Genomic DNA, 23,996 nt, shown 5'->3' with positions numbered 1-23,996 from the left:
CGACACTCACTGCCTGTTGGGTGAGGTGTTTTGGGTCTCGAACAAGAAGGGTATGATCTCACAGGTTTATGTCCTTCTGTTGGGATCTGTGCAGGACCCCTCTTCCCTCCCTGCTCGTGCACGGTGGGAGGGGGGATCTTGGACCCATAGATGGGGAGACGTGGGATCTTTGCCTCTCATCGATCCCTTTGGTGTCGGTGTCGGCCTCCCATAAGATATCTCACTTATTTCTGTTTCACAGAGCATACAGAACACTGATGCAGCTGTACCGTTGGGGACGCAGATCTACTCCCTTGTGCCCCAAATGTGAGAGAGACCAGGGTACACTTATACACATGATGTGGAGATGTCCCAAGCTTTTTCGCTACTGGGGGAAGGTAATTGACACGATCTCTAAAGTGTATATTTTCAGCTACTAAGGGATCCTGTGGTCTGTCTGCTTGGTGCTCTGGAGGTGGACACTCTTGACCCCAAATGCTCACGTTGCCGTGTTGCGATTGTTGTATATTGCTCGCAAATTAATTGCTAGATTTTGGATCGCCTCCAGGGTGCCGAGCAGGGGCCAGTGGATAACACAGGTTGGCTGTAATTTTCACCTGAATGCGATGGTTTATGGATGATGTTTTCCTGTACTGTTGCTGTTATATCCTTTATATATTTGTATTTTTACGAACACTGGTTCTGTAACTGATTATGTCTACCGTTCAGGTTATTTATTCAGTGTACTGTTTATACTCAATAAATATTAAAAAACAATTTTCAGACCTTTGGTGATCAAATGCAAAAAAAAATGCCTTTTAGACACTTGGAGACCAAAATAGAGTCATTTTGACCCAAACAAATGTTTCAGGCGGTTGGTTACCAATTGCAATTATCTTGTCCAAAACCGGCTTTTTAAGACTCTAATAGACGAAAATACAGTCATTTTGACTAAATTTTTATTTCAGACCTTTGGTGACCAAATGCAGTTATTTTGACTAAAAATGGCTTTTTAGACACATGGAGACCAAAATAGAGTCATTTTGACCAAAAAAAATGTTTTCAGATCACTGGTAACGAAATCCAATTATCTTGTCTAAAACCGGCTTTTTAAGACTCTAAAAGACAAAAATACAGTCATTTTGGCTAAAAAAAGGTTTTCAGACCTTTGGTGGACAAACGTAGTTATTTTGACTAAATAAGGGCTTTTTAGACACTTTGAGACCAAAATAGAGTCATTTTGACCAAAAACATTTTTTCAGGCCATTGGTTACCAAATGTAGTTTATCTTGTCTAAAAGCGGTGTTTTAAGACTCTAAAAGACAAAAATACAGTCATTTTGGCTAAAAAAAGTTTTCAGACCTTTGGTGACCAAATGCATTTATTTTGACTAAAATCGGCTTTTTATACACTTGGGAGACCAAAATAGAGTCATTTTGACCAAAAACATTTTTTCAGGCCATTGGTTACCAAATGCAGTTATCTTGTCTAAATGCGGAGTTTTGAGACTCTAAAAGACAAAAATACAGTCATTTTGGCTAAAATAGTTTTTCAGACCTTTGGTGACCAAATGCAGTTACTTTGACTACAAAAGGCTTTTTAGACATTTGGAGACCAAAATAGAGTCGTTTTGATCCAAACAAATGTTACAGGCGATTGGTTACCAAATGCAATTATCTTGTCCAAAACCGGCTTTTTAAGACTCGAAAAGACGAAAATAGTCATTTTGACTAAATTTTTTTTACAGACCTTTGGTGACCATTTTAAGACACTTAGAGACCTAAATAGAGTCATTTTGGCCAAAAACATTTTTTAAGGCCATTGGTTACCAAATCTTGTCTAAAAGCGACGTTTTGAGACTCTAAAAGACATTTTGAGTAAAAAAAGTTTTTCAGACCTTTGGTGACCTAACGCAGTTATTTTGAGTAAAAAAAAAGGCTTTTTAGACACTTTGAGACCAAAATAGTCATTTTGACCCAAACAAATGTTTCAAGGCGATTGGTTACCAAATGCAATTATCTTGTCCAAAACCGGCTTTTTAAGACTCTAAAAGACGAAAATAGTCATTTTGACTAAAATTTTTTTACAGACCTTTGGTGACCAAATGCAGTTATTTTGACTAAAAAAGCATTTTAAGACACTTGGAGACCATAATAAAGTCATTTTGACCAAAAACATGTTTTTAGGTAATTGGTTACCAAATGCAGTTATCTTGTCTAAAAGCGGCGTTTTGAGACTCTAAAAGACAAAAATACAGTCATTTTGGCTAAAAAAATATTTCAGACCTTTGGTGACCAAATGCAGTTTATTTTGACAAAAAAAAGGCTTTTTAGACACTTTGAGACCAAAATAGTCATTTTGACCCAAACAAATGTTTCAGGCGATTTGTTACCAAATGCATTTATTTAGACTAAAATAGGCTTTTTGGACATTGGAGACCAAAAATAGTCATTTTGACCAAAAACATGTTTTCAGGCCATTGGTTACCAAATGCAGTTATCTTGTCTAAAAGCGGCGTTTTGAGACGCTAAAAGACAAAAATACATTCATTTTGGCTAAAAAAGTTTTTCAGACCTTTGGTCACCAAATGCAGTTATTTTGACTAAAAAAGGCTTTTTAGACACTTGGAAGAGCAAAATAGAGTCATTTTGACCAAAAACATGTTTTCAGGCCATTGGTTACCAAATGCAGTTTATCTTGTCTGAAAGCGGCGTTTTGAGAATCTAAAAGACAAAAATACAGTCATTTTGGCTAAAAAAGAATTTCAGACCTTTGGTGACCAAATGCAGTTATTTTGACTAAAACAGACTTTGGAGACCTAAATAGAGTTATTTTGACCAAAAACATTTTTTTAGGCCATTGGTTACCAAATGTAGTTTATCTTGACTAAAAGCGGTGTTTTAAGACTCTAAAAGACAAAAATACATTCATTTTGGGTAAAAAAGGTTTTCAGACCTTTGGTCACCAAATGCAGTTATTTTGACTAAAAAAGGCTTTTTAGACACTTGGGAGAGCAAAATAGAGTCATTTTGACCAAAAACATGTTTTCAGGCCATTGGTTACCAAATGAAGTTATCTTGTCTGAAAGCGGCGTTTTGAGAATCTAAAAGACAAAAATACAGTCATTTTGGCTAAAAAAGTATTTCAGACCTTTGGTGACCAAATGCAGTTATTTTGACTAAAACAGATTTTGGAGACCTAAATAGAGTCCATTTTGTCCAAAAACATTTTTTTAGGCCATTGGTTACCAAATGTAGTTTATCTTGACTAAAAGCGGTGTTTTAAGACTCTAAAAGACAAAAATACAGTCATTTTGGGTAAAAAAGGTTTTCAGACCTTTGGTGACCAAATACAGTTACTTTGACTACAAAAGGCTTTTTAGACATTTGGAGACCAAAATAGAGTCATTTTGATCCAAACAAATGTTTCAGGCGATTGGTTACCAAATGCAATTATCTTGTCCAAAACTGGCTTTTTAAGACTCGAAAAGACGAAAATAGTCATTTTGACTAAATCTTTTTTTACAGACCTTTGGTGACCATTTTAAGACACTTAGAGACCTAAATAGAGTCATTTTGGCCAAAAACATTTTTTAAGGCCATTGGTTACCAAATCTTGTCTAAAAGCGACGTTTTGAGACTCTAAAAGACATTTTGAGTAAAAAAAGTTTTTCAGACCTTTGGTGACCTAACGCAGTTATTTTGAGTAAAAAAAAAGGCTTTTTAGACACTTTGAGACCAAAATAGTCATTTTGACCCAAACAAATGTTTCAAGGCGATTGGTTACCAAATGCAATTATCTTGTCCAAAACCGGCTTTTTAAGACTCTAAAAGACGAAAATAGTCATTTTGACTAAAATTTTTTTACAGACCTTTGGTGACCAAATGCAGTTATTTTGACTAAAAAAGCATTTTAAGACACTTGGAGACCATAATAAAGTCATTTTGACCAAAAACATGTTTTTAGGTAATTGGTTACCAAATGCAGTTATCTTGTCTAAAAGCGGCGTTTTGAGACTCTAAAAGACAAAAATACAGTCATTTTGACTAAAAAAATATTTCAGACCTTTGGTGACCAAATGCAGTTATTTTGACAAAAAAAAGGCTTTTTAGACACTTTGAGACCAAAATAGTCATTTTGACCCAAACAAATGTTTCAGGCGATTTGTTACCAAATGCATTTATTTAGACTAAAATAGGCTTTTTGGACATTGGAGACCAAAAATAGTCATTTTGACCAAAAACATGTTTTCAGGCCATTGGTTACCAAATGCAGTTATCTTGTCTAAAAGCGGCGTTTTGAGACGCTAAAAGACAAAAATACATTCATTTTGGCTAAAAAAGTTTTTCAGACCTTTGGTCACCAAATGCAGTTATTTTGACTAAAAAAGGCTTTTTAGACACTTGGGAGAGCAAAATAGAGTCATTTTGACCAAAAACATGTTTTCAGGCCATTGGTTACCAAATGAAGTTATCTTGTCTGAAAGCGGCGTTTTGAGAATCTAAAAGACAAAAATACAGTCATTTTGGCTAAAAAAGTATTTCAGACCTTTGGTGACCAAATGCAGTTATTTTGACTAAAACAGACTTTGGAGACCTAAATAGAGTCATTTTGTCCAAAAACATTTTTTTAGGCCATTGGTTACCAAATGTAGTTTATCTTGACTAAAAGCGGTGTTTTAAGACTCTAAAAGACAAAAATACATTCATTTTGGGTAAAAAAGGTTTTCAGACCTTTGGTCACCAAATGCAGTTATTTTGACTAAAAAAGGCTTTTTAGACACTTGGGAGAGCAAAATAGAGTCATTTTGACCAAAAACATGTTTTCAGGCCATTGGTTACCAAATGAAGTTATCTTGTCTGAAAGCGGCGTTTTGAGAATCTAAAAGACAAAAATACAGTAATTTTGGCTAAAAAAGTATTTCAGACCTTTGGTGACCAAATGCAGTTATTTTGACTAAAACAGACTTTGGAGACCTAAATAGAGTCATTTTGTCCAAAAACATTTTTTTAGGCCATTGGTTACCAAATGTAGTTTATCTTGACTAAAAGCGGTGTTTTAAGACTCTAAAAGACAAAAATACAGTCATTTTGGGTAAAAAAGGTTTTCAGACCTTTGGTGACCAAATACAGTTACTTTGACTACAAAAGGCTTTTTAGACATTTGGAGACCAAAATAGAGTCATTTTGATCCAAACAAATGTTTCAGGCGATTGGTTACCAAATGCAATTATCTTGTCCAAAACCGGCTTTTTAAGACTCGAAAAGACGAAAATAGTCATTTTGACTAAATTTTTTTTACAGACCTTTGGTGACCATTTTAAGACACTTAGAGACCTAAATAGAGTCATTTTGGCCAAAAACATTTTTTAAGGCCATTGGTTACCAAATCTTGTCTAAAAGCGACGTTTTGAGACTCTAAAAGACATTTTGAGTAAAAAAAGTTTTTCAGACCTTTGGTGACCTAACGCAGTTATTTTGAGTAAAAAAAAAGGCTTTTTAGACACTTTGAGACCAAAATAGTCATTTTGACCCAAACAAATGTTTCAAGGCGATTGGTTACCAAATGCAATTATCTTGTCCAAAACCGGCTTTTTAAGACTCTAAAAGACGAAAATAGTCATTTTGACTAAAATTTTTTTACAGACCTTTGGTGACCAAATGCAGTTATTTTGACTAAAAAAGCATTTTAAGACACTTGGAGACCATAATAAAGTCATTTTGACCAAAAACATGTTTTTAGGTAATTGGTTACCAAATGCAGTTATCTTGTCTAAAAGCGGCGTTTTGAGACTCTAAAAGACAAAAATACAGTCATTTTGACTAAAAAAATATTTCAGACCTTTGGTGACCAAATGCAGTTATTTTGACAAAAAAAGGCTTTTTAGACACTTTGAGACCAAAATAGTCATTTTGACCCAAACAAATGTTTCAGGCGATTTGTTACCAAATGCATTTATTTAGACTAAAATAGGCTTTTTGGACATTGGAGACCAAAAATAGTCATTTTGACCAAAAACATGTTTTCAGGCCATTGGTTACCAAATGCAGTTATCTTGTCTAAAAGCGGCGTTTTGAGACGCTAAAAGACAAAAATACATTCATTTTGGCTAAAAAAGTTTTTCAGACCTTTGGTCACCAAATGCAGTTATTTTGACTAAAAAAGGCTTTTTAGACACTTGGAAGAGCAAAATAGAGTCATTTTGACCAAAAACATGTTTTCAGGCCATTGGTTACCAAATGCAGTTATCTTGTCTGAAAGCGGCGTTTTGAGAATCTAAAAGACAAAAATACAGTCATTTTGGCTAAAAAAGAATTTCAGACCTTTGGTGACCAAATGCAGTTATTTTGACTAAAACAGACTTTGGAGACCTAAATAGAGTTATTTTGACCAAAAACATTTTTTTAGGCCATTGGTTACCAAATGTAGTTTATCTTGACTAAAAGCGGTGTTTTAAGACTCTAAAAGACAAAAATACATTCATTTTGGGTAAAAAAGGTTTTCAGACCTTTGGTCACCAAATGCAGTTATTTTGACTAAAAAAGGCTTTTTAGACACTTGGGAGAGCAAAATAGAGTCATTTTGACCAAAAACATGTTTTCAGGCCATTGGTTACCAAATGAAGTTATCTTGTCTGAAAGCGGCGTTTTGAGAATCTAAAAGACAAAAATACAGTCATTTTGGCTAAAAAAGTATTTCAGACCTTTGGTGACCAAATGCAGTTATTTTGACTAAAACAGACTTTGGAGACCTAAATAGAGTCATTTTGTCCAAAAACATTTTTTTAGGCCATTGGTTACCAAATGTAGTTTATCTTGACTAAAAGCGGTGTTTTAAGACTCTAAAAGACAAAAATACAGTCATTTTGGGTAAAAAAGGTTTTCAGACCTTTGGTGACCAAATACAGTTACTTTGACTACAAAAGGCTTTTTAGACATTTGGAGACCAAAATAGAGTCATTTTGATCCAAACAAATGTTTCAGGCGATTGGTTACCAAATGCAATTATCTTGTCCAAAACCGGCTTTTTAAGACTCGAAAAGATGAAAATAGTCATTTTGACTAAATTTTTTTTAAAGACCTTTGGTGACCAAATGCAGTTATTTTGACTAAAAAAGCATTTTAAGACACTTGGAGACCAAAATAGAGTCATTTTGACCAAAAACATTTTTTCAGGCCGTTGGTTACCAAATGCAGTTATCTTGTCCAAAAGCGGTGCTTTAAGACTCTAACAGACAAAAACACAGTCATTTTGGATAAAAAAAGTTTTTCAGACCTTTGGTGACCAAATGCAGTTATTTTGACTAAAAAAGGCTTGTTAGACACTTGGGAGACCAAAATAAAGTCATTTTGACCAAAAACATGTCTTCAGGCCATTGGTTACCAAATACAGTTATCTTGTCTAAAAGCGGCGTTTTGAAACTCTAATAGACAAAAATACAGTAATTTTGGCTAAAAAAATATTTCAGACCTTTGGTGACCAAATGCAGTTATTTTGACTAAAAAAATGCTTTTTAGACACTTTGAGATCAAAATAGTCATTTTGACCCAAACAAATGTTTCAGGCGATTGGTTACCAGATGCATTTATTTTGACTAAAATAGGCTTTTTGGACACTTGGAGACCAAAAATAGTCATTTTGACCAAAAACATGTTTTCAGGCCATTGGTTACCAAATGCAGTTATCTTGTCTAAAAGCAGCGTTTTGAGACGCTAAAAGACAAAAATACATTAATTTTGGCAAAAAAAGTTTTTCAGACCTTTGGTGACAAAAGGCAGTTATTTTGACTAAAAAAGGCTTTTTAGACACTTGGGAGAGCAAAATAGAGTAATTTTGACCAAAAACATGTTTTCAGGCCATTGGTTACCAAATGCAGTTATCTTGTCTGAAAGCGGCGTTTTGAGAATCTAAAAGACAAAAATACAGTCATTTTGGCTAAAAAATAATTTCAAGACCTTTGGTGACCAAATGCAGTTATTTTGACTAAAACAGACTTTGGAGACCTAAATAGAGTCATTTTGTCCAAAAACATTTTTTTAGGCCATTGGTTACCAAATGTAGTTTATCTTGACTAAAAGCGGTGTTTTAAGACTCTAAAAGACAAAAATACAGTCATTTTGGGTAAAAAAGGTTTTCAGACCTTTGGTGACCAAATGCAGTTACTTTGACTACAAAAGGCTTTTTAGACATTTGGAGACCAAAATAGAGTCATTTTGATCCAAACAAATGTTTCAGGCGATTGGTTACCAAATGCAATTATCTTGTCCAAAACCGGCTTTTTAAGACTCGAAAAGACGAAAATAGTCATTTTGACTAAATTTTTTTTACAGACCTTTGGTGACCAAATGCAGTTATTTTGACTAAAAAAGCATTTTAAGACACCTGGAGACCAAAATAGAGTCATTTTGACCTAAAACATTTTTTAAGGCCATTGGTTACCAAATGAAGTTATCTTGTCTAAAAGCGACGTTTTGAGACTCTAAAAGACAAAAATACAGTCATTTTTAGTAAAAAAGTTTTTCAGACCTTTGGTGACCAAATGCAGTTATTTTGACTAAAAAAGGCTTGTTAGACACTTGGGAGACCAAAATAAAGTCATTTTGACCAAAAACATGTCTTCAGGCCATTGGTTACCAAATACAGTTATCTTGTCTAAAAGCGGCATTTTGAAACTCTAATAGACAAAAATACAGTAATTTTGGCTAAAAAAAATATTTCAGACCTTTGGTGACCAAATGCAGTTATTTTGACTAAAAAAAAGGCTTTTTAGACACTTTGAGACCAAAATAGTCATTTTGACCCAAACAAATGTTTCAGGCGATTGGTTTCCAAATGCAATTATCTTGTCCAAAACCGGCTTTTTAAGACTCTAAAAGACGAAAATAGTCATTTTGACTAAAAAATTTTTACAGACCTTTGGTGACCAAATGCAGTTATTTTGACTAAAAAAGCATTTTAAGACACTTGGAGACCAAAATAGAGTCATTTTGACCAAAAACATTTTTTCAGGCCGTTGGTTACCAAATGCAGTTATCTTGTCCAAAAGCGGTGCTTTAAGACTCTAACAGACAAAAACACAGTCATTTTGGATAAAAAAAGTTTTTCAGACCTTTGGTGACCAAATGCAGTTATTTTGACTAAAAAAGGCTTGTTAGACACTTGGGAGACCAAAATAAAGTTATTTTGACCAAAAACATGTCTTCAGGCCATTGGTTACCAAATACAGTTATCTTGTCTAAAAGCGGCGTTTTGAAACTCTAATAGACAAAAATACAGTAATTTTGGCTAAAAAAATATTAAAGACCTTTGGTGACCAAATGCAGTTATTTTGACTAAAAAAAGGCTTTTTAGACACTTTGAGACCAAAATAGTCATTTTGACCCAAACAAATGTTTCAGGCGATTGGTTACCAGATGCATTTATTTTGACTAAAATAGGCTTTTTGGACACTTGGAGACCAAAAATAGTCATTTTGACCAAAAACATGTTTTCAGGCCATTGGTTACCAAATGCAGTTATCTTGTCTAAAAGCGGCGTTTTGAGACGCTAAAAGACAAAAATACATTAATTTTGGCAAAAAAAGTTTTTCAGACCTTTGGTGACCAAAGGCAGTTATTTTGACTAAAAAAGGCTTTTTAGACACTTGGGAGAGCAAAATAGAGTCATTTTGACCAAAAACATGTTTTCAGGCCATTGGTTACCAAATGCAGTTATCTTGTCTAAAAGCGGCATTTTGAGAATCTAAAAGACAAAAATACAGTCATTTTGGCTAAAAAAGTATTTCAGACCTTTGGTGACCAAATGCAGTTATTTTGACTAAAACAGACTTTGGAGACCTAAATAGAGTCATTTTGACCAAAAACATTTTTTAAGGCCATTGGTTACCAAATGTAGTTTATCTTGTCTAAAAGCGGTGTTTTAAGACTCTAAAAGACAAAAATACAGTCATTTTGACTAAATTTTTTTTACAGACCTTTGGTGACCAAATGTAGTTATTTTGACTAAAAAAGGCTTTTAAGACACTTGGAGACCAAAATAGAGTCATTTTGACCAAAAACATTTTTTCAGGCCTTTGGTTACCAAATGCAGTTATCTTGTCTAAATGCGGCGTTTTGAGACTCTAAAAGACAAAAATACAGGCATCTTGGCTAAAAAAAGTTTTCAGACCTTTAGTTGCCAAATGCAGTTATTTTGACTAAAAAAGGCTTTTTAGACACTTGGAGACCAAAAATAGAGTCATTTTGACCAAAAACATGTTTTCATGCCATTGACCAGATGAAGTTATATTGACTAAAAAAGGCTTTTAAGACTCTTGGAGACCAAAATAGAGTAATTTTGACTAAAAATATTTTTTCAGGCAATTGGTTACCAAATGCAGTTATCTTGGCTAAAAGTGGTGCTTTAAGACTCTAACAGACAAAAATTTTGGCTAAAAAAAGTTTTTAGACCTTTGGTGACTAGGGTTGAGCGGACACCTAGATGTCCGTGTTCGACGGGTTCGGCCGAACTTTAAAAAAAAGTCCGGGTCCGTGTCCCGGACTTTTACCGAACTTTTCCCGGACACCGAACCCCATTGAAGTCAATGGGGACCCGAACTTTAAGGCACTAAAATGGCTCTAAAACACCAAAGGAAAGGGCTAGAGTGCTGCAAATGGCAGCAAAACGTAATTAAGAGCATGGCAAGTGCTCTGCAAACAAATGTGGATAGGGAAATAACTTAAAACAACAAAAAAAACAGAAAAATAAAACAATGTTCTTCTTCATCTCTGAAGGACGAGGCCCATATGGAGTAGGAGGGAGGTTGAGGTGGTGGTGGATGTGGCGGTGACATAGGCATGCGCACAGGGTGTGCCGGGTGTGCCTGGGCACACCCTAATCACCTAGGGCACATAGCATTGCCAGTGAGGAGATGGGAAAGATCTCCCTCGGACCTGCTCTGCTCTATTTCTCTTTGCCTACAGGTACATGGCCCCGATACATTACTCTCCCTGCTGGCAAACACATGCATGTGTATTTCAACTTTGGGGTGCACACCTTAATGCAATAGGCTGCGCACACCTATGGGCGGTGTAGGTGGAAGCGGCGGTGGAGGAGGACCAGGGCCGGATTAAGAGCATCATGGGCTTGGTGCTGAGGATTTTGAAGGGCTTTAAGGGCCGTGCCTTGCCATGCACCCAGAGGAGGAAGGGTGCAGCCATGCATGCCTAATTCAACATGGGATGCTGTCTCTGAAGCCCATAAACACATCCATGCAGCAGCAACTGTCCCTCCTTGTCCGGCCTTCGCGCTGTGTGGGGAGGTTCTGAGGGTGCTGCCTGGGGAAGCGAGCATAGAAGCCAGACTTCTGTGTTTACAAGTGACAGAAGAGCGGTCACAGTGAATATGGCCAACCCGGGGCCTATATAAAAGGTAGGGGCCTGGAGCTGCAGCTCCAATAGCCCCTACATTAATCTGGCCCTGAGGAGGAGGACGAGGTAGCCAACACTGCTTCTTTTCACAAATTTTAAATGAGGGTACACCCCAAAAGAGTGAGAAAGAGCAAAAATGGAACAATGGGTGGGTAAGGTCGGTATCCATTGCTATTCTGCATAAGGTACGGAAAAGTCCCGTGGGATCCATGCCTGGTTCATTTTAATGAACGTGAGCTTGTCCACATTGTCTCTGGACAGGCGGCTGCGCTTGTCTGTTATAACGCCCCCAGCCGTGCTAAATACCCGTTCAGATAATACACTGGCTGCAGGGCACGCCAGCACCTCCAAGGCGTAAAGGGCAAGCTCAGGCCATGTGCCCAATTTGGAGACCCAGAAGTTGAAGGGGGCAGACCCCTCATTCACTACATGTAGGCGTGTGCACACATACTGCTCCACCATGTTGGTAAAATGCTGCCTCCTGCTAAGACGTTCCATCTGAGCTGCTGGTGCTGCTGTTTGTTGTGGCGTGCTGACAAAGCTTTTCCACATTTCGGCCATGCTAACCCTGCCTTCTGAGGTGCTGGCGGTGCCCTGGTTGCGTTGGCGACCTCCTCCTCCTCCTCCTCCTCCTCTGCCTTGTGCTTCCACTGCGGCCCCGCTGTCAGATGGGAATGCCAGCAGCATGGCGTCTACCAGCGTGCGCTTGTACTCGCGCATCTTGCGATCGCGCTCCAGTGAGTGAATTAAGGACGGTACGTTGTCCTTGTAACGGGGATCCAGCAGCGTGGCCACCCAGTAATCAGCACAAGTTAGAATGTGGGCAACTCGGCGGTCGTTGTGGAGACACTGCAGCATGTAATCGCTCATGTGTGCCAGGCTGCCCAGAGGCAACGAAAGGCTGTCCTCTGTGGGAGGTGTATCGTCCGTGTCCTCTGTATCCCCCCAGCCACGCACCAGTGATGGCCATGAGCTGGCCTGGGTGCCACCCTGCTGTGAACATGGTTCCATCTCCTCCTCCAGCTCCTCCTCCTCCTCATCCTCCTCATCCTCCAGAACTGTGCCCCTGCTGGACAATTGTGTCCCTGGCGTTTGTGTGTGCAGGAACCCACCCTCGGAGCCCCTTGCGAATGACTGCCCTGAAAGCCTTGGAAATGTTACCTCTTCATCCTCCTCCTCCTCCTCATCCTGTGCCACATCCTCTTCCATCATCGCCCGAATTGTTTTTTCAAGGAGGCATAGAAGTGGGATAGTTAAGCTGAGAACGGCGTCATTGCCACTGGCCATGTTGGTGGAGTACTCAAAACAGCGCAACAAGGCACACAGGTCTCGCATGGAGGCCCAGTTATTGGTGGTGAAGTGGTGCTGTTCCGCAGAGCGACTCACGCGTGCGTGCTGCAGCTGAATCTCCACTATGGCCTGCTGCTGCTCGCACAGTCTTTCCAGCATGTGCAAGGTGGAGTTCCAACTTGTGGGCACGTCACATATGAGGCGGTGAGCGGGAAGGCCGAAGTTACGCTGCAGCGCTGCCAGGCGAGCAGCAGCAGGGTGAGAACGCCGAAAGTGCGCACAAACAGCCCGCACTTTCTGCAGCAGCTCTGACATATCGGGGTAATTTTTAAGGAACCTCTGCACCACCAAATTCAGCACATGCGCCAGGCAAGGGATGTGCGTCAAACCGGGTAGGCCCAGAGCTGCTATGAGATTTCGCCCAGGCCGGGCTTGAGGCTCGCTGGCAGCAACCACTCATTTGTCTGCTGTTCCATGCTCCTCCACAACTCCTGCGCGGTGTGTGGTTTGTCCCCCAAACAGGCAAGTTGTAAAACTGCCTGCTGTCGTTTACCCCTGGCCGTGCTGAAGTTGGTGGTGAAGGTGTTACGCTGTCCGGATGAGGAGGTGGTAGAGGATGAGGAAGCGGAGTAGGAGGAGTTAGGAACAGGAGGCAAACTGAAGCGCCCTGCAATCCTCGGTGGTGGAAGGACATGCGCCAAATTGCTATCCGCCTCAGGCCCATCCGCCACTGCATTTACCCAGTGTGCCGTTAGGGAGATATAACGCCCCTGACCGTGCTTACTGGTCCACGTATCGGTAGTTAGGTGGACCTTGGCACAGATGGCGTTGCGCAGTGCACACCTGATTTTTTTCCCCCACTTGGTTGTGCAGGGAAGGGATGGCTTGCCTGGAAAAGTAGTGGCGGCTGGGCACGACGTACTGTGGGACAGCCACCGACATAAGGTTTTTAAAACTGTGCGTCTCCACTAGACGGAATGACAGCATTTCAAAGGCCAATAATTTTGAAATGCTGGCATTCAGGGCCAGGGATCGCGGGTGGGTAGGGGGGTACTTCCTCTTCCTCTCAAGTGTTTGGGAGATGGAAAGCTGAACGCTTCCACGGGACATTGTGGAGATGGTTGTTGGTGACCCAGGTGGTGGTGTTGCTGACAGATCGTCTGTTTGCGGGGTGGCAGGTGCCGGTATCACTACAGATGTGGCTGGAGCGGCCGAGACTGCAGCAGAAGAGGAAGCAGGATGAGCCAGAGACGTTTCTTGGTTTTGAAGGTGTGTACTCCACTGCAGCTCGTGCTTTGCACTTAGATGCCTGATCATGCAGGTTGTGCTCAGGTTGAGAAGGTTTATGCCTCGCTTCAAGCTCTGATTTCACAGGGTGCAAACCACTCGTGTCCTGTCATCAGCACATTTTCTAAAGAACTTCCACGCTAGAGAACTCCTTGACTTTGGTGCGCTCGTTCCCTTGCTGCATTGGGCAGTAGCGGGCGTAGTGTCTAGGGCACGGCCGCTCCGCTTCTGCACTCTGCTCCCTCTTCTGCTGTGCTGGTGGCTCTGTGCGACCACCGCCTCTTCCTCCAAACTACTCAGGTCACCTGCATGACGTTCATTCCATGTGGGGTCGAGGACCTCATCGTCCTCCACATCATCTTCCACCCAGTCTTCACCCCTGCCCTCCTTGTCGGTCTCCACAATGCTGAACGCCGCAGCAGTTGGCACCTGCGTTTCGTCATCATCGGAGACGTGCTGCGATGATCCTTGCATGTACTCATCTTGAGAAATAAGTGGTTGGGCATCGCTGCACTCAATCTCTTCCACTTCTGGGGCAGGGCTAGGTGGATGGCCCTGGGAAACCCTGCTGACAGAGTCATCAAAAAGAAGAAGAGACTGCTGTATGGCTTGGGGCTCAGACTGCTTGCCTGATTTGCAAGGGGGTGAGGTGAAAGACGGTTGGACATCGGCTGCAGGTGCCAACTGTGACCTTTCTGCAGTAGACTGGGTGGGAGACAATGTGAAGGAACTGGAGGCACTGTCAGCAGAAAACCAATCTACTATCACCTCCACTTGTTCTGGCCTCATCACTTCTAGGGGCGTATGATGCCCTACCAAATACTGATGCAGGTTCTGTCGCCTACTCACACTTGAGGAAGGTGTTTCACTTGTGCGTGTAGCTGGCACAGATCGACCACGTCCTCTCCTTGCAACAGGAGCTCTACCAGCAGCACCACGACCCAGGCCACGGCCCTTATTTGACGGTCTCCTCATATTTCTGTAATTTAAGATCTTGCCCTAGAAAGGTTTTTATTGAATAGCGGAATAGGAAATATGATCCAAAAAAGTGTATGTATCTCGCACGTACAAAACCACACTAGGCCCCAATTACTATTGTTTCTACCCCTAAAAGGATGGTTGAGCAGTAGGAGGAGGAGTATGGAACAGGCAGCACCCTCAAATCTTCAGAAGTATGAGATGAACCCCAAAAACTTGGAAAGGTGGATCTCACACGTACCGACACAGACTATCACGCAATTTAATTGATCCCCAAAGGTTTTAATTGAATAGCGGAATAGAAAATATGATCAAAAAGAAAGTGTATGTATCTCACACGTACACCACCACACTAGGCCCCAATTACTATTGTTTGTACCCCTAAAAGGATGGTTGAGCAGTAGGAGGAGGAGTAAGGAACAGGCAGCACCCTCAAATCTTCAGAAGTATGAGATGAACCCAAAAAACTTGGAAAGGTGGATCTCACACGTACCGACACAGACTATCACGCAATTTAATTGATCCCCAAAGGTTTTAATTGAATAGCGGAATAGAAAATATGATCAAAAAGAAAGTGTATGTATCTCACACGTACACCACCACACTAGGCCCCAATTACTATTGTTTGTACCCCTAAAAGGATGGTTGAGCAGTAGGAGGAGGAGTATGGAACAGGCAGCACCCTCAAATCTTCAGAAGTATGAGATGAACCCCAAAAACTTGGAAAGGTGGATCTCACACGCACCGACACAGACTATCACGCAATTTAATTGATCCCCAAAGGTTTTAATTGAATAGCGGAATAGAAAATATGATCAAAAAGAAAGTGTATGTATCTCACACGTACACCACCACACTAGGCCCCAATTACTATTGTTTGTACCCCTAAAAGGATGGTTGAGCAGTAGGAGGAGGAGTATGGAACAGGCAGCACCCTCAAATCTTCAGAAGTATGAGATGAACCCCAAAAACTTGGAAAGGTGGATCTCACACGTACCGACACAGACTATCACGCAATTTAATTGATCCCCAAAGGTTTTAATTGAATAGCGGAATAGAAAATATGATCAAAAAGAAAGTGTATGTATCTCACACGTACACCACCACACTAGGCCCCAATTACTATTGTTTGTACCCCTAAAAGGATGGTTGAGCAGTAGGAGGAGGAGTATGGAACAGGCAGCACCCTCAAATCTTCAGAAGTATGAGATGAACCCCAAAAACTTGGAAAGGTGGATCTCACACGTACCGACACAGACTATCACGCAATTTAATTGATCCCCAAAGGTTTTAATTGAATAGCGGAATAGAAAATATGATCAAAAAGAAAGTGTATGTATCTCACACGTACACCACCACACTAGGCCCCAATTACTATTGTTTGTACCCCTAAAAGGATGGTTGAGGAGTAGGAGGAGGAGTATGGAACAGGCAGCACCCTCAAATCTTCAGAAGTATGAGATGAACCGCAAAAACTTGGAAAGGTGGATCTCACACGTACCGACACAGACTATCACGCAATTTAATTGATCCCCAAAGGTTTTAATTGAATAGCGGAATAGAAAATATGATCAAAAAGAAAGTGTATGTATCTCACACGTACACCACCACACTAGGCCCCAATTACTATTGTTTGTACCCCTAAAAGGATGGTTGAGCAGTAGGAGGAGGAGTATGGAACAGGCAGCACCCTCAAAGCTTCAGAAGTATGAGATGAACCCCAAAAACTTGGAAAGGTGGATCTCACACGTACCGACACAGACTATCACGCAATTTAATTGATCCCCAAAGGTTTTAATTGAATAGCGGAATAGAAAATATGATCAAAAAGAAAGTGTATGTATCTCACACGTACACCACCACACTAGGCCCCAATTACTATTGTTTGTACCCCTAAAAGGATGGTTGAGCAGTAGGAGGAGGAGTATGGAACAGGCAGCACCCTCAAATCTTCAGAAGTATGAGATGAACCCCAAAAACTTGGAAAGGTGGATCTCACACGTACCGACACAGACTATCATGCAATTTAATTGATCCCCAAAGGATTTAATTGAATAGCGGAATAGAAAATATGATCAAAAAGAAAGTGTATGTATCTCACACGTACACCACCACACTAGGCCCCAATTACTATTGTTTGTACCCCTAAAGGGATGGTTGAGCAGTAGGAGGAGGAGTATGGAACAGGCAGCACCCTCAAATGTTCAGAAGTATGAGATTGTGTTCACTGTACCCCAAAAAGATTGTGTTCACTGCACCCCACAAAGATTGTGTTCACTGCACCTCAAAAAGGATTTTGTTCACTGCACCCCACAAAGATTGTGTTCACTGCACCCTAAAAGGATTTTGTTCACTGCACCCCAAAAAGATTGTGTTCACTGTACCCCCCCCCCCAAAGATTGTGTTCACTGCACCCCACAAAGATTCTGTTCCCTGTACCCCACAAAGATTGTGTTCACTGCACCCCACAAAGGATTTTGTTCACTGCACCCCAAAAAGATTGTGTTCACTGCACCCCAAAAAGGATGTTGTTCACTGCACCCCAAAAAGGATTTTGTTCACTGCACCCCAAAAAGATTGTGTTCACTGCACCCCACAAAGATTGTGTTCACTGCACCCCACAAAGGATTTTGTTCACTGCACCCCAAAAAGATTGTGTTCACTGTACCCCCCAAAGATTGTGTTCACTGCACTCCACAAAGGATTTTGTTCACTGCACCCCAAAAAGATTGTGTTCACTGTACCCCCCAAAGATTGTGTTCACTGCACCCCACAAAGATTCTGTTCACTGTACCCCACAAAGATTGTGTTCACTGCACCCCACAAAGGATTTTGTTCACTGCACCCCAAAAAGATTGTGTTCACTGCACCCCAAAAAGGATGTTGTTCACTGCACCCCAAAAAGGATTTTGTTCACTGCACCCCAAAAAGATTGTGTTCACTGCACCCCACAAAGATTGTGTTCACTGCACCCCACAAAGGATTTTGTTCACTGCACCCCAAAAAGATTGTGTTCACTGCACCCCAAAAAGGATTTTGTTCACTGCACCCCAGAAAGGATGTTGTTCACTGCACCCCAAAAAGATTGTGTTCACTGCACCCCACAAAGATTGTGTTCACTGCACCCCACAAAGGATTTTGTTCACTGCACCCCACAAAGATTTTGTTCACTGCACCCCAAAAAGGACGTTGTTCACTGCACCCCAAAAAGATTGTGTTCACTGCAGCCCAAAAAGATTGTGTTCACTGCAGCTCACACACAGAAAAATGGATGTGGATCACTGACACCTGCCTATCTCCTATCCCACACCACACAGCAATATCGATTGTAGTTTGTAGAACACAGTTTCCCTAAAATTCAGCAGCAGCAGCCTCTCCCTAACAGGATTGAGAAGAGATCGTAGATCAGGATTGAGTGCAGAGTCACCCCACCCCCCACACAGCAATATCGATTGTACTTTGTAGAAGACACTGACCCTATAATTCAGCAGACTCTATCCCTAAAATGCCTACAACTCGCCCTGCCTAAACACTCCGACCTGTCCCTCAATTCTATCCGGACACAAATGGTTTTTTCCTGCCTGTCTTTCCCTAATCAGCAGCCAGCACGTTGATGTGTGCTCTGTCCCTGATCTAAGCAGCAGAATGAAGACGCTGCGGCTGCCTGGAACTTATAAAGACTTGGTCACATGCTTCAGACGGCCAATCACAGCTACTGAGACATTTGCAGGCATGGCTGGGATGGCTTAAGGCACACCAGTTAAACGATTGTTGATTGGCTGTTGAAAGCCCGCCATGAAAAGAGCGCCAAAGCATGCAAAACCCGGAAATAAAACGACCGAACACGGATTTTTACCCGAACATACAGTAAAGTGTCCGTGTCCGTGTTCGGGTACAAAAATTCCAATTATTCGGTACGAACACGAATGATACAGTCCGTGTTCGCTCAACACTATTGGTGACCAAATGGCCTGAAAACATGTCTATGGTCAAAATTACTATTTTTGGTCTCGATGTGTCTAAAAAGCCTATTTTAGTCAAAATAAATGCATTTGGTCACCAATGGTCTGAAATACTTTTTTAGCCAAAACTACTGTATTTTTGTCTTTTAGAGTCTTAAAACGCCGCTTTTAGACAAGATAAACTACATTTGGTAACCAATGGCCTAATAAAATGTTTTTGGTCAAAATGACTCTATTTAGGTCTCCAAGTGTCTAAAAAGCCCTCTTTAGTCAAAATAACTACGTTTGGTCACCAAAGGTCTGAAAAACTTTTTCAGCCAAAATGAATGTATTTTTGCCTTTTAGTCTTAAAACGCCGCTTTTAAACTATATAACTGCATTTGGTAACCAATGGCCTGAAAAAAATGTTTTTGGTCAAAATGACTCTATTTTGGTCTCCAAGTGTCTTAAAAGCCCTTTTTAGTCAAAATAACAACTGCATTTGGTCACCAAAGGTCTCTAAAAAAAATAGTCAAAATGACTGTATTTTTGTCTTTTAGAGTCTTAAAAAGCCAGTTTTGGACAAGATAATTGCATTTGGTAGCCAATCGCCTAAAACATTTGTTTAGGTCAAAATGAATATTTTGGTCTCAAAGTGTCTAAAAAGCATTTTTTAGTCAAAATTACTGCATTTGGTCAACAAAGGTCTGAAAAACTTTTTTTAGCCAAAATGACTGTATTTATATCTGTTAGAGTCTTAAAACACGGCTTTTAGACAAGATAACTGCATTTGGTAACCAATTGCCTGAAAAAATATTTTTAGTCAAAATAACTGCATTTGGTCACCAAAGGTCTGAAAAACTTTTTTAGCCAAAATGACTGTATTTTTGTCTTTTAGAGTCTTAAAAGCCGGTTTTCGACGTAGATAAACTACATTTGGTAACCAATGGCCTGAAAAAATGTTTTTGGTCAAAATGACTCTTTTTATAGGTCTACAAGTGTCTAAAAAGCCCTTTTTAGTCAAAATAGCTACGTCACCAAAGGTCTGAAAAACTATTTTAGTCAAAATGATTGTATTTTCGTCTATTGGAGTCTTAACAAGCCGGTTTTGGACAAGATAATTGCATTTGGTAACCAATCGCCTGAAACATTTGTTAGGGTCAAAATGAATATTTTGGTCTTAAAGTGTTTAAAAAGCCTTTTTTAGTCAAAATAACTGCATTTGGTCACCAAAGGTCTGAAAAACTTTTTTAGCCAAAATGACTATTTATGTCTGTTAGAGTCTTAAAACACCGCTTTTAGACAAGATAACTGCATTTAGTAACCAATTGCCTGACAAAATATTTTTAGTCAAAATGACTCTATTTTGGTCTCCAAGAGTCTTAAAAGCCTTTTTTAGTCAAAACAACTGCATTTGGTCACCAGAGGTCTGAAAAACTTTTTTAGCCAAAATGACTGTATTTTTGTCATTTAAAGTCTTAAAATCCGGTTTTAGACAAGATAATTGCATTTCGTTACCAGTGATCTGAAAACATTTTTTTGGTCAAATTGACTCTATTTTGGTCTCCATGTGTCTAAAAAGCCCTTTTTAGTCAAAATATGTACATTTGGTCACCAAAGATCTGAAAAAAAATTAGTCAAAATGATTTTATTTTCGTTTATTAGAGTCTTAAACAGCAGGTTTTGGACAAGATAATTGCATTTGGTAACCAATCGCCTGAAACATTTGTTTGGGTCAAAATGACTCTATTTTGGTCTCCAAGTGTCTAAAAAGCATTTTTTAGTCAAAATAACTGCATTTGGTCACCGAAGGTCTGAAAACCTTTTTTAGCCAAAATGACTGTATTTTTGTATTTTAGAGTCTTAAAACACCGCTTTTAGACAAGATAAACTACATTTGTTAACCAATGGAGTGAAACATGTTTTTAGTCAAAATGATTCTATTTTTGGTCTCCAAGTGTCTAAAAAGCCTATTTTAGTCAAAATAAATGCATTTGGTAACCAATCGCCTGAAACATTTGTTTGGGTCAAAATGACTATTTTGGTCTCCCAAGTGTCTATAAAGCCTTTTTTAGTTAAAATATCTGCATTTGGTCTCCAGAGGTCTGTAAAAAAATTTAGTCAAAATGACTGTATTGTAGTCTTTTAGAGTCTTAAAAAGCCGGTTTTGGACAAGATAATTGCATTTGGTAACCAATCGCCTGAAACATTTGTTTGGGTCAAAATTAATATTTTGGTCTCAAAGTGTCTAAAAAGCTTTTTTTAGTCAAATTAACTGCATTTAATGGTCGACAAAGGTCTGAAAAACGTATTTAGCCAAAATGACTGTATTTTTGTCTGTTAGAGTCTTAAAACACCGCTTTTAGACAAGATAACTGCATTTGGTAACCAATTGCCTGAAAAAATATTTTTGGTCAAAATGACTCTATTTAGGTCTCCAAGTGTCTAAAAAGCCCTTTTTAGTCATAATAACTACGTTTGGTCACCAAAGGTCTGAACAACTATTTTAGCCAAAATGACTGTATTTTTGTCTTTTAGAGTCTCAAAACTCCACATTTAGACAAGATAACTGCATTTGGCAACCAATGGCCTGAAAAAATGTTTTTGGTCAAAATGACTCTATTTAGGTCTCCCAAGTGTCTAAAAAGCCTATTTTTGTCAAAATAAATGCATTTGGTCACCAAAGGATTGAAAAACTTTTTTTATCCAAAATGACTATATTTTTGTCTTTTAGAGTCTTAAAAAGCTGGTTTTAGACAAGATAATTGGATTTCGTTACCAGTGATCTGAAAACTTTTTTTGGTCAAAATGACTCTATTTTGGTCTCCATGTGTCTAAAAAGCCCTTATTAGTCAAAATAACTGCATTTGGTCACCAAAGGTCTGAAAAAAAATTTAGTCAAAATGATTGTATTTTCGTCTATTAGAGTCTTAAAAAGCCGGTTTTGGACAATATAATTGCATTTGGTAACCAATCGCCTGAAACATTTGTTTGGGTCAAAATGACTCTATTTTGGTCTCCAAGTATCTATAAAGCCTTTTTTAGTCAAAATAACTGCATTTGGTCTCCAAAGGTCTGAAAAACTTTTTTTAGCCAAAATGACTGTATGTTTGTCTTTTAGAGTCTCAAAATGCCGCTTTTAGACAAGATAACTGCATTTGGTAACCAATGGCCTGAAAACATGTTTTTGGTCAAAATGACTCTATTTTGGCCTCCTAAGTGTCTATAAAGCCTTTTTTAGTTAAAATAACTGCATTTGGTCACCAAAGGTCTGAAAAACTTTTTTTTAGCCAAAATGACTGTATTTTTGTCTTTTAGAGTCTCAAAACGCCGCTTTTAGACAAAATAACTGCATTTGGTAACCAATGGCCTGAAAACATGTTTTTGGTCAAAATAACTATATTTTGGTCTCCCAAGTGCCTAAAAAGCCTTTTTTAGTCAAAATAACTGCATTTGGTCACAAAAGGTCTGAAAAACTTTTTTTATCCAAAATGACTGTATTTTTGTCTTTTAGAGTCTCAAAACGCCGCTTTTAGACAAGATAACTGCATTTAGTAACAAATTGCCTGAAAACATGTTTTTGGTCAAAATAACTATTTTTGGTCTCACAAGTGTCTAAAAAGCCTTTTTTAGTCAAAATAACTGCATTTGGTCACCAAAGGTCTGAAAAACTTTTTTTTAGCTAAAATGACTGTATTTTTGTCTTTTAGAGTCTCAAAACGCCGCTTTTAGACAAGATAACTGCATTTGGTAACTAATGGCCTGAAAAAATGTTTTTGGTCAAAATAACTATATTTTGGTCTCCCAAGTGCCTAAAAAGTCTTTTTTAGTCAAAATAACTGCATTTGGGCACAAAAGGTCTGAAAAACTTTTTTTTAGCTAAAATGACTGTATTTTTGTCTTTTAGAGTCTCAAAACGCCGCTTTTAGACAAGATAACTGCATTTGGTAACTAATGGCCTGAAAAAATGTTTTTGGACAAAATGACTCTATTTTGGTCTCCAAGTGTCTTAAAAGCCTTTTATAGTCAAATAACTAAATTTGGTCACCAAAGGTCTGTAAAAAAAATTTAGTCAAAATGACTGTATTTTCGTCTTTTAGAGTCTCAAAACGCCGCTTTTAGACAAGATAACTGCATTTGGTAACCAATGGCCTGAAAACATGTTTTTGGTCAAAATAACTCTATTTTTGGTCTCACAAGTGTCTAAAAAGCCTTTTTTAGTCAAAATAACTGCATTTGGTCACCAAAGGTCTGAAAAACATTTTTTTTTTAGCTAAAATGACTGTATTTTTGTCTTTTAGAGTCGCAAAACGCCGCTTTTAGACAAGATAACTGCATTTGGTAACTAATGGCCTGAAAAAATGTTTTTGGTCAAAATGACTCTATTTTGGTCTCCAAGTGTCTTAAAAGCCTTTTTTAGTCAAATAACTAAATTTGGTCACCAAAGGTCTGTAAAAAATGTAGTCAAAATGACTATATTTTCGTCTTTTAGAGTCTTAAAAAGCCGGTTTTGGACAAGATGATTGCATTTGGTAACCAATCGCTTGAAACATTTGTTTGGGTCAAAAGGACTATTTTGGTCTCAAAGTGTCTATAAAGCCTTTTTTAGTCAAAATAACTGCATTTGGTCACCAAAGGGCTGAAAACCTTTTGTAGCCAAAATGACTGTATTTTGTCTTTTAGGGTCTCAAAACACCGCTTTTAGACAAGATAAACTACATTTGGTAACCAATGGCCTGAAAAACTGTTTTTGGTCAAAATGACTCTATTGAGGTCTACAAGCATCTAAAAAGCCCTTTTTAGGCAAAATAGCTAAGTTTGGTCACCAAAGGTCTGAAAAACTATTTTAGCTAAAATGATTGTATTTTTGTCTTTTAGAGTCTCAAAACTCTTCATTTAGACATGATAACAGCATTTGGTAACCAATGGCCTGAAAAAATGTTTTTGGTCAAAATGACTCTATTTTCGTCTCCCAAGTGTCTAAAAAGCCTATTTTAGTCAAAATAAATGCATTTGGTCACCAAAGGTCTGAAAACCTTTTTTTAGCCAAAATGACTGTATTTTTGTATTTTAGAGTCTTAAAACACCGCTTTTAGACAAGATAAACTACAAT

This window comes from Pelophylax lessonae (assembly GCF_965119305.1).
Source record: "Pelophylax lessonae genome assembly, chromosome: 5".
Lineage (NCBI taxonomy): Eukaryota > Metazoa > Chordata > Amphibia > Anura > Ranidae > Pelophylax > Pelophylax lessonae.
This window is presented reverse-complemented; position numbering follows the sequence as displayed.